The sequence below is a fragment of the Lissotriton helveticus genome, chromosome 4_1, assembly GCF_964261635.1.
Source record: "Lissotriton helveticus chromosome 4_1, aLisHel1.1, whole genome shotgun sequence".
Classification (NCBI taxonomy): domain Eukaryota; kingdom Metazoa; phylum Chordata; class Amphibia; order Caudata; family Salamandridae; genus Lissotriton; species Lissotriton helveticus.
In genome coordinates, this window is record NC_136063.1 from 300,124,531 (window position 1) to 300,136,066 (window position 11,536).

The window sequence follows — 11,536 nt, forward strand, 5'->3', positions numbered from 1 at the left end:
TTTCATGTCCAACACAAATGTGCTTCCAAGTGTTAATAGTAGCACACCCAGAACAGAAATGCCCCTGGGTTCTCCAAGTTCCGACTTGTCTATTTTTAACTCACCACTTACTGCAAATCGTGGTTCTTTTAGCGGAGGGATAATTCTTGATACCTCAGTAGAAAACCTGGTCTTACTGCCTGAGAACTCACCAATTGGGTCAAAGGTATTGACACCCCAACTGGTAGTGGGAATCCCGGACCAAGTGGAACAAATATTCAAGTCCCAGAGAGGGAAAAGACAATAGATGTGGCCAAACTGAAACTAGAATTAGACGAAATGATACGTGAAAACCTTGACATGTCCCAATTAATTGTTTACTGACATGAAGAGCTTCTGTTCATATGTAAAGATGTTACTTGTGGTGCTGAAGCCCTGTGGCAGAGGGCAGAGGGCTTGCGCGCTGAGCGCTGGAAATTGATTTTTACCTCTTAAAACTTGCTGAACTCGCTCTGCTGATTGCTAGCAGCTTCTTGCCTTCACCGTCCCGCTGAGAACGAGCGGCGAACGGTAATCTTCTTTTTTAATTCACTCCCCCCCTCCCGCCCTCCTGACTCCTCCCACCACCGCGTCACAGCCTACATAGGCTCCGCCCACTTCCCCTCGCGGGTAGTCTGAAGCCCTGTGGCAGAGGGCAGAGGGCTTGCGCGCTGAGCGCTGGAAATTGATTTTTACCTCTTAAAACTTGCTGAACTCGCTCTGCTGATTGCTAGCAGCTTCTTGCCTTCACCGTCCCGCTGAGAACGAGCGGCGAACGGTAATCTTCTTTTTTAATTCACTCCCCCCCTCCCGCCCTCCTGACTCCTCCCACCACCGCGTCACAGCCTACATAGGCTCCGCCCACTTCCCCTCGCGCGTAGTCTGAAGCCCTGTGGCAGAGGGCAGAGGGCTTGCGCGCTGAGCGCTGGAAATTGATTTTTACCTCTTAAAACTTGCTGAACTTGCTCTGCTGATTGCTAGCAGCTTCTTGCCTTCACCGTCCCGCTGAGAACGAGCGGCGAACGGTAATCTTCTTTTTTAATTCATTCCCCCCCTCCCGCCCTCCTGACTCCTCCCACCACCGCGTCACAGCCTACATAGGCTCCGCCCACTTCCCCTCGCGCGTAGTCTGAAGCCCTGTGGCAGAGGGCAGAGGGCTTGCGCGCTGAGCGCTGGAAATTGATTTTTACCTCTTAAAACTTGCTGAACTCGCTCTGCTGATTGCTAGCAGCTTCTTGCCTTCACCGTCCCGCTGAGAACGAGCGGCGAACGGTAATCTTCTTTTTTAATTCACTCCCCCCCTCCCGCCCTCCTGACTCCTCCCACCACCGCGTCACAGCCTACATAGGCTCCGCCCACTTCCCCTCGCGCGTAGTCTGAAGCCCTGTGGCAGAGGGCAGAGGGCTTGCGCGCTGAGCGCTGGAAATTGATTTTTACCTCTTAAAACTTGCTGAACTCGCTCTGCTGATTGCTAGCAGCTTCTTGCCTTCACCGTCCCGCTGAGAACGAGCGGCGAACGGTAATCTTCTTTTTTAATTCACTCCCCCCCTCCCGCCCTCCTGACTCCTCCCACCACCGCGTCACAGCCTACATAGGCTCCGCCCACTTCCCCTCGCGCGTAGTCTGAAGCCCTGTGGCAGAGGGCAGAGGGCTTGCGCGCTGAGCGCTGGAAATTGATTTTTACCTCTTAAAACTTGCTGAACTCGCTCTGCTGATTGCTAGCAGCTTCTTGCCTTCACCGTCCCGCTGAGAACGAGCGGCGAACGGTAATCTTCTTTTTTTAATTCACTCCCCCCCTCCCGCCCTCCTGACTCCTCCCACTACCGCGTCACAGCCTACATAGGCTCCGCCCACTTCCCCTGCCGCGTAGTCTGAAGCCCTGTGGCAGAGGGCAGAGGGCTTGCGCGCTGAGCGCTGGAAATTGATTTTTACCTCTTAAAACTTGCTGAACTCGCTCTGCTGATTGCTAGCAGCTTCTTGCCTTCACCGTCCCGCTGAGAACGAGCGGCGAACGGTAATCTTCTTTTTTAATTCACTCCCCCCCTCCCGCCCTCCTGACTCCTCCCACCACCGCGTCACAGCCTATATAGACGTCCCTCATGCGTCAGCGCAGCGGGCGCGACGTAGGCGCGCCGGAGTCGCGCCAGAGTTAAGCCCGTCTGCGCCCGTCCGCGGCAGACCGGGGCCAGGGGCCATCACCCCTGGTCCTCTTACCCAATATTCTTCCGCTGACTTGACACTACTTCAAGGCCATTGGCCCCTCGATCCTCGTACTATTCATCGGATTACCCTTTTGGGCTGTAATTCCCCTTGTCATGCCTGCCCATTTGGTTGTCCCCCTCCTCTCGCGTCTTTGTCGGCCCCCGTCTCATCTACCATCTCTGATTCTTACTCTCCCCCCTTATCTATCATTTTACTTAATACTAGGTCAGCCACCAAACACTACCAGGAACTTTTCATCCTCTTAGACACTGACAAACCCGATCTCCTGCTGCTGACGGAAACATGGTTTTCTGAAGCCTCCCTTCCATCCCTATTGGCTGCCCTCCCCTCGACTTACTATGCTATCCGCGCCGACCGTCCTGGCGGGAAAGCGGGTGGAGGTGTTGCTCTCATTGCCCGTTCTGATCTTCAGTTCCAAGTCCTCCCTTCACCCTCCCTGGGAGGAATTGACTATCTGGTGGCCCGTTCTACCTCCCTTTCCCCCCACTTAGCCATTGTGCTCGTCTACCGCCCTCCCCAACCAACCCCATCTTTCCTCCCGGCCTTTCAAGATCTACTTGGCACCCTGGCGGTCAACTATGCCTCGGCTCTAGTCCTCGGGGACTTTAACTATTGGCCCTCGGACCCCAAGGAATGCGCCTCATCAAAGGAATTCTCAGAAACCCTTCTCTCTCTTAATTTTACCTCCTTTGTTCACTCCCCTACCCACATTCACGGTCACATCCTAGACCAGGTCTGGTCTCTTAACTGTTCCCTGTCTGCACTGTCTGTTGTCCCTTGCACTTGGTCCGATCACTTTTTAATTTCGTTTTCCCTTAGTCTCTGTCTGACCAAGACCCCTATCCACACCAAAAACTCATGGGCTCGTAATTGGGGTAAGGTCAATCTGTCTGATCTCTCAACTCACTCCTGGCCTCCTCTCCCCCTCTATCGGGACTGGATTCCGCAGCCCAAGCCAAAGCCATTGACTCATGGCTCATGGAAGGAAGTGACTGCTTGGCTCCTCTCCGGCGCACCTCGATTAGGCGCCCTAAAGACACCAATCGGTGGTTCAACAACGAGCTGAAAGAACTGAAGCTTACGGTTCGAAGGGCAGAACGCAAATGGAGACTGGACTACTCCCCCAATTCCAGGACCCGTTACGTCCATCTCCTAGGGACCTATAAGCAAAACATCACTGAGGCCAAGAAAGCCTATTTCTCGGCCAAAATTTTGGCGGCCGAGAACCAACCAAAGGAGATCTTTGCCATTACTCACGATCTGGCTTTCTCCGACAGGACCTCACTTAAACCCCCCCCCTCCCAGAATCTCTGTGATTCGCTGAATCTTTACTTTGTCGAAAAAATTTCGACAATTAAATCCAACATCCCCCCTCCCTCCTCTTTTTTTGTTGACCCCCTGCCTCCCCCCGCCCCAGCCTTTTTCAATTCCTTTCCTCCTCTCTCTGAAGAACTTTTCCTGTCCCTTCTCCCCAAAATTAAATCCGGTACCCCTTCTGACATATGCCCGGCACATATCTTACGGCAGATTTATACTGTCTGTTCTCTGCCTCCTCTGGGTTTCCTCAACGACTCACTGGCCCAAGGGGTTGTCACTCCATCGTTAAAAGCTGCTTCCATCGTCCCCATCTTGAAAAATCCAGGAGCCGATCCCTCTGTGATGGCCAATTATCGCCCCATCTCCCTTCTCCCCTTTCTGGCAAAGGTGCTTGAGCGACATGTTACATCTGCGCTCAGCTCCTTTGCCGAGGAGAATGGGAGGCTGGCTCCGTGTCAGGCTGGGTTTCGGCCCAAGCACTCGACAGAGTCAGTGGTGGTGTCAGTATTAGACACCCTCAGAGAGGGTATGGACGTAGGCAGATCTCAGGCGCTGGTCCTCCTTGATTTGTCCGCCGCTTTTGACACGGTGGATCATTCCATCTTGCTTTCCCGTGTCAGGGCGGCGGGCATAGGAGGCTCAGCCCTTATCTGGCTTTCGTCCTTTTTGAGGGACGGGACCCAGGCGGTTCACCTTGGGGAGTTTTCAGCTACCCCCTGCCAGGTCCAGTGCGGTGTTCCCCAGGGCTCTTCTCTCTCTCCTTTACTGTTTAATCTTTATATCGCTCCTCTTATCTTTGCCCTACAGCAGCTGGAGGTCACGGTATATAACTATGCCGATGACCTCCAGCTCATCTTTAATCTGTCTTCTACCCCTGACTCTATCTCTAATTTCCAATCTATCCTATCTTTCATCAGGGACTGGATGAATTTCAACCACCTGAAACTCAATCCCGATAAAACGGAACTTGTGGTGACGGGTGGTTGCTCCAGTCCCTGGAATTCTCTTTTTTGGCCCCCCTCCTTTGGTTCTCCTCCTACCCCTGTTCCCTCTGTTAAGACTCTTGGCATCAAGCTAAATGATAAACTCACTATGCACTCCCAGATTGGTTCGGTGGTTTCTTCCTGCTTTCTCACTCTCCGTACTATCCGCTCTATCTCTCGTTTCTTTTCTTTCTCTGCACTTAAACTAATTATGTCCGCACTGGTCCTGTCCCGCCTGGACTACGGGAACATTTTGTTCAATGGCATCCCTCAGTACAGCCTGCGTAAACTGCAACTAGTGCAGAACCAGGCTGCCCGCCTTGCCTTCGGTCTTCCCAAATTCCACCATACCTCCCCCCTTTTGAAAACCCTCCACTGGCTCCCTGTGCGGGAACGCGCCTTGTTTAAATTAGGCTGCATGGCGTTTCAGGCCAGGACTGGCCTGGCCCCCCTTTTCATATCTTCTGCCATCAAGGCTTATGTCCCTGGCAGAGACCTCCGCTCCTCGGCACAACTTCTTTTAGCAGTACCTCGCTACCGGAAAAAAAAACAGGGTGGCTCAAAATTTTCTACTCTTGCCCCCATGTTCTGGAACTCTCTCCCCTTCCATCTTAGGTCCCTCACCCAGTATTCCAGTTTCCGTAAAGCCCTGAAGACCTTTTTATTTTCTCAGGCTCTTCTTTCGTAAGCTCTGCCTGCCGTTCCAGTCGACGTCTTAGCGACTGTTCTTGCCCAGCTGGCTGCCTGCTACTTTAGCGCCAAGAAACCGCCCAGGTGTACGTTGCGCTTGATAAATATTTTAAACTTAAACTTAAACTGAAGAGGCTCATAAACGGTTATCTGAATTGGCTCATAGATATGAAATTGACTTACAGAAATCCAAAGCCTTATAGAGCAGTTACCGTTTATGCTTTAATGATCAGGATCTCACTCTCATGAGACCGTCAGGAATTAAATTGCAGATCATGGAATTAATTGGCTATGTCGGAAAGTGGAGTGAGATCAATTGGTGGCAAGGCAGGTGGGCAAAGAAACAAGAACCAAAGAAAGTCAGATTAGAGCTGCCTCCATCTGGAACAGAGGAGAAGGAAGAAGATTTACACATATTTACAATGAGAGAAGTGCCTGGTGGAGATTATGTCCAAGGACCTTGAAGCAGGAATGATCTTGAGTCATTCACAAATGATTTTTCCGAAATTGAGGGAAAACCCACTGGAATGGTACCAACAGGTTGACCGGTTTGTGAAGATCTCAAAGGTTTTGTGGATAGATTTGAATACCTTTTTTGAAATTGTAGTTCCAGGTGACTTGTAATTTGAGTGCAAAATAGGTGTGGAGTGGCTAGAGAAAGTGCTGATGAGATGTCCCGTAACAAAGTGTTCACCACTAGTGGTGATGTAAAAGTATCACCAGGTGATTACATTTTAAAAATCGAAGGTATCCCTAAGGATATTGATTAGCTCAAGTTTGACAGTACGACCCAGGAGTCCAAAGATACAATATATTCTTATTGTAAGAGACTGCAGCAAGTGTTGAATCAGTTTAGTGGTACAGACACTATTGAGGCCAAAGACATGGAACATTTTGAGTTTATATGTGTGCAGGAATTTAAATTTGAGATTAGCATGATGATTCAACAGCATTTGATTTGTTGACAGATAAGTCAATTGAGATCTTGAGTAATACAAACTATTGCAGTAATAAATTGGAGTTGAAGCAAGAAACTAAAGGAGAAGTTGATGGTGGTACAGATGAAAGCTTTCTCCGAGATTTCTTCCAAATCAGGTCCACAATATAAACACTAAAACGTTCATGAATTAGGGGACAGTCCCGAAATGCTCCATGATATAAGCAGATGAGGATTTTAGTTCAGACCTGTTGCAAGGTTGGTGGCTGAGGGGGAAGGAGAATTGCATGCTTGGCGGGTCCTTAAAGATAAACCAGAGTGGTCCGTTTGTGGATGGTGAGGTGAATGGCCTCCACTTATCATTCTTGATCGATACTGGTGCTTCCTGCTCTATTGTGAGAACAGCAGAGGTTTCCACCCTACACCTCTGGGAAAAAGAATCCAGGTTGTAGGAGTTGAAAATAAACAATTCACTAGCCCTGTCACTGTAGCAGTACCTGTTAAAATAGGGTCCTTTGAGGAGAATTACTGATTTGTGGTGTGTGATTTGAGTCCTGTAAATCTGCTTGGACGCAATCTTTTGTGCAAACCGAATTGTTCTATTTACTGTACCCCGTATGGCATCAATTTTCAAACTCATGATTAAGACGTTGTCTTCAAACTTGAAAACCAGAGTTTAGATGTTAGACTGTACCCCATGTTGACAAAAGATGATCTGCCCCCAGAATTTAAAGACATCGTGGTCTGTGAAAACCTGAAATCTGGGTCTTCTCAGAAAAGGACATAGATCTCATTAAAGGTGTTGAACCTGTACGCGTAGCAGTAAAACCTAATGCTGCATTTATTTATTTTTTCGTGAATTTTATATAGCGCACAGCTACCCCAATGGGGTGTCCCGGCGCTTCTGGGTATACTAAGCTGGATCAGAAACTGGGAAGAAGTTTTTTGCAGAAAAGGAAGGTTTTGAGCGCTCTACGGAAGGGGAGTTCTTCCTGTATCATCCGAATGGAGATGGGAAGTCTGTTCCAATGAGAGGAAGCGGAGTCTTGGAAGGTTTTCCCTCCAGAGCGTGTTTTTTTAATCTAGGTGTGGCGAGGAGATGTTTAGAGCTAGAACGGAGAAGGCGAGCATTACTGTAGGGGCGGAGGCAGGAGACAAGATATGCAGAGCCCTTCCCTTTTTTTGCCCTATGGGCGAGTGTTAGGGCTTTGAATTCTGCGCTTTTTTGGACTGGCAGCCAATGTAGTTTTTTCCGGTACGGAGAGATATGCTCTCGTAGGGAGATGCCACAGACCAGGCGGACTGTGGCATTTTGGACTGTCTGGAGACGGTGGAGTAGGCCAGAAGACAGACCTATATGCAGGCCGTTGGCGTAGTCTAGATGTGACGTGATTAAAGCTTGAACAATTGTTTTCCTCGTATGGCTGGGAAGAAAATTTATACATTTTTTCACCATCCTGATTTTGGAGAAGCATGCTGCGGACACCGTCTGGACTTGGGACTGAAATGTAAGGCTAGAGTCCCATCTGACTCCAAGGTTTTTGACAGAGTCCTTGGGTATGGGGGCTGCACTTAGGTCCAGGGGCCACCAATGGTTGGAATCCAGTGGCGAGGGCTGCTGAAAGAAGAGGACTTCGGTTTTTCCGGCATTTAGCCGGAGGAAGTTGCTGTCCATCTAGCGGGCGATGTTGCGGAGGCAATCGTTTAAGGGATCGAAAGTGGTCTGGGACACGATGTCATAGGAAAACAGAAGCTGAATGTCGTCAGCATACGATGTGGCCTTGATTCCTGACTGGGCAATAATCTCCGCCAGAGGGGAGAAGTAAACATTAAACAGAAGGGGACTCAGGGAGGAGCCCTGAGGGACTCCCCCCCTGAGCGGACGGCTGTTGGAGGTAAACGGGGGGGTGAACACGGCCTGTGTCCGATTTGAGAGGAAGGACGCAATCCATTCCAACGCCTTGCCTTGGATTCCTTTTGCGTGGAGACGCTCGAGCAGCACCAACACTGCCCTTGATCCCTCATCCATTTTCCACCGCACTGAGTCTGCCATCTCAATGAGTGCTGACGCGGTACTGTATCCGGGTCTGAACCCGTGCTATGAGTCGTGAAAAGTACCATGGGCTTCAAAGAATTTGGCCAGTTGCTGTTGGAATAGCTTTTCAAGCACTTTGGCAGGTGCGGGGAGCAGAGAGATGGGTCTGTAGTTGGCTGGTTCGTTAGGGTCTGAATTGGGTTTTTTAAGGATGGGAACCAATCGAGCGTGCTTCCAGGATTCGGGGTAGAAGCCTGTCTGCAGGGAGTCATTCCAGATGTCATTGAGAACGGGGTTGAGCAGGGGCGCCAGGGATTTGTACTGTTTGGCTGGCAAGGGGTCTGTGGGGGAGCCAGATTTACTCTTTAATAATTCCACCAGGGAGCGATCCCGGGGAATTGTGTCAAATTTCGTGAGGGTGTGGGCGGGCTCAGCCTGTGCTCTGTGTGTATTGGGAGTGTCTAAGCATGTCTTGTTGGGGAAGGAGTCGTAGATTGTTGCAATTTTGTTTTCAAAATAATCAGACAGGCGATCACAGAGGGTCTGCGACACCGGGAATTGTTGTGTAAGGGCCTGAGGGTTAGTGAAGGTTCTGACGGTATTAAAAATTTCTCTAGATGAGACTTGAGCTTTATTAATTTTCTCCTCTTGTTGGGTTCTTTTGTGGTCAATAATTCTCTTCCTGTAATCCTTTAGGGCAGATTTGTACTTAAGTTTGCTATCGGGTGAATAGGATTGTCGCCAACGTCTCTCTAGTAGTTTGCATGCTGATTTGCATGTGCGGAGGGTATCCGAGTACCAGGGTGCGGAGGGGGCCGCTCGGAAAGTTTTTATTGGTCTGACAGGAGCAATTTGGTCGATAGCAAAACAGATCCAGCTGTTGAAGTTGGACAGTCTGGTATCTAAGTCAGACGCTTCCTGGGGAGCAGCCGAGGGGAGGTGGGCCGCTAAATTATCTGGGGAGATTTTGCTCCAATTGCGACCAACCGTTCTGGCCGTGAGTTTAGGGCGGTCATGGGGATGCAAGGAGAAGGAGAACGGGATAAAAAAGTGATCTAACCAGGTCACGAGGATTGGATCATTAATAGTGATGTTGGCCAGGTTGGTGCAGATGAGGTCCAGGGTGTGACCGGCTTTGTGAGTGGGGCCGGAGATGAGTTGGCTTAGGCCGCCACCCGCTAGGGTGGATAGGAAGTTAAGCGTGCTGGGGTCAATGGAGGTATCAATGTGTAGGTTAAAATCCCCAATAAGAGTGAAATTTGCATAGCGGACGGTTGCCTGAAGGACATAATCAAGAAAGGTAGGGAGATATGTAAGCTTGGATTTCGGAGGGCGGTAGGCTAGTAAGCCTGAGCAAGTGCTTCCAGTTTTATACAGAAGGGTAGGGCTTCAATACATTCGATTTGGGTGTAGGGAAAGGAGGATATAGTCCAGTGTGATCTGTATATTATTGCTACTCCACCTCCTGGATGGGAGCTCTGTCTGTTGGCACACAGAATTTTATAGCCAGGCGGGTTAGCGAGGCAGAGAGCAGGGTTGGTTTCATTCCCTAACCACGTTTCGGTAAGGAAGAGGAGGTCCCAATTGTTGTCCTCCATAGATTGCGCTATGTCAAGAGAGTGTTTTACTAACGATCAGCAGTTAATCAGGCCAGCTTTGATGGCAATGTTTTTGTTGAGAAGGTGAGTACTGGGGGAGTCTGTGGAGGAGGGCAGTATTTACAGGGAGTGTCTGCGTTATCTCGCTCGCTACATTGTATGAAGGGAGTGAGTGGAGGGCCAGACAGAAGGGTTGATGTAAAGGTACAAGTCTTGGGTTTAAAACTCAAGAGCGCCTCCCTACAGTGAGAAATGAAGGGGGGAGGCCTGGATATGGAGGCTTTCCTGCGGCTGCGGCCACGTCCTGGTCGCGGACGGGCGCAGACGGGCAGGACTCTGGCACGACTCCGGCGCGAACCAGGCGCGTCCGCTGAACGTGTCCGCTGCACGGGGACATGTCCTTCCCTTTTATACTGGCCACTGGGATGCGACTGACGCTTTCCCCACCTAAGATGGGCGTCGCGTTTCTGAGCTCGCCCGGGGATGACGATATGCCCACAGCTCCTGAATCAGCTGGGACGGACCCGGTGAGTGAAGGAGTACGGGGGGGGGGCAAAGTTGAGGCCGCGCAGGGGGGGACAGGCGGGGCGGGGGCAGAACAAAGTGCAGTATGCAGGTCAGAGATGATAGGCTTAGTGAGTCAAGCCGATCGTCTCAGTGAAAGTTTAAGATTGAAGCTTTTTAAATCAAGCGGATCGTAGCACACAAGTACAGAGGCGAGAGGCTTAGTGAGTCAAGCCGATCGTCTCAGTGAAAGTTAAAAAAGCTTTTTGGAAGTCAAGTAGATCGTAGCACACAAGATAAAAAAACAGCTTAGCGATTCAAGCTAAGTGGTGCAATTAAGGGATAAAGTACGGGGGGTAGAACAGAGGCGATTTCAGCGCTAGAGCGTTTAGTAAATCAAAAACAAGTATTGCACATACAAATAACAAAGTTAAAAATCACAGCGACCTCCCGGCTTTCCGCCTCAAGAGGGGTTCGAATACACAGTGCATATCCAAGAATCCAACAATATAATCTGACCCCTGAACCAATTGGGGAGATTACTCCGGTGATTGATTTATGATACAACAAGGCAATCAATCAATCAATCAATCTAGAATCTTTATTTCGGCCGAAACGGCCACAAAAACACAGATAAAAAATACGGTACAAGCCATTAGATAAAAAGAGACGAACATTACAATGTGAAAAACGGGCAGTTATTCTGGTTAAAACAGCATTACAGTATATACCTCGCTCCACTTTCCCCCCAGACTTCCTCAGTGGATCAGAAAGCACGTCTAAAATTATGTAATTTACTAAAAGTGCATGTGCAATGCATAGGGGACGCGGGGCCTAACGTTAATAATGAGTCAAATACAATAAAGTGCATATGCATTATGTAAACAGCCAAAGGTTGTTAAAGTGCTCCTGTATCATAAAAAAGGGAAAAAAAACATTCATAGTACACAGTTCACATATCCCCTCTTGTATTCCTAAGGCGCATCGCTACTCTTAAAAAGTTTACAGTACAGTGCAATGTTAAAATATCTGCAGAAAGTTTCAGGTACAGTAAAGCTACCTTGGCCTGTCTAAAACCAGCCTTTTTTAAAATTCTTTTTAAAAAATGTTTCCTTGGGAGCATGTGATACGGGCATAACAGCACGCAGTGAAGGGTGTCCTGCGGAGATCGGAGATCGCAGCCGCAGGGACCCTTCTTCTCCACTGTTTTAATAAAACCTGCAGGCACCGC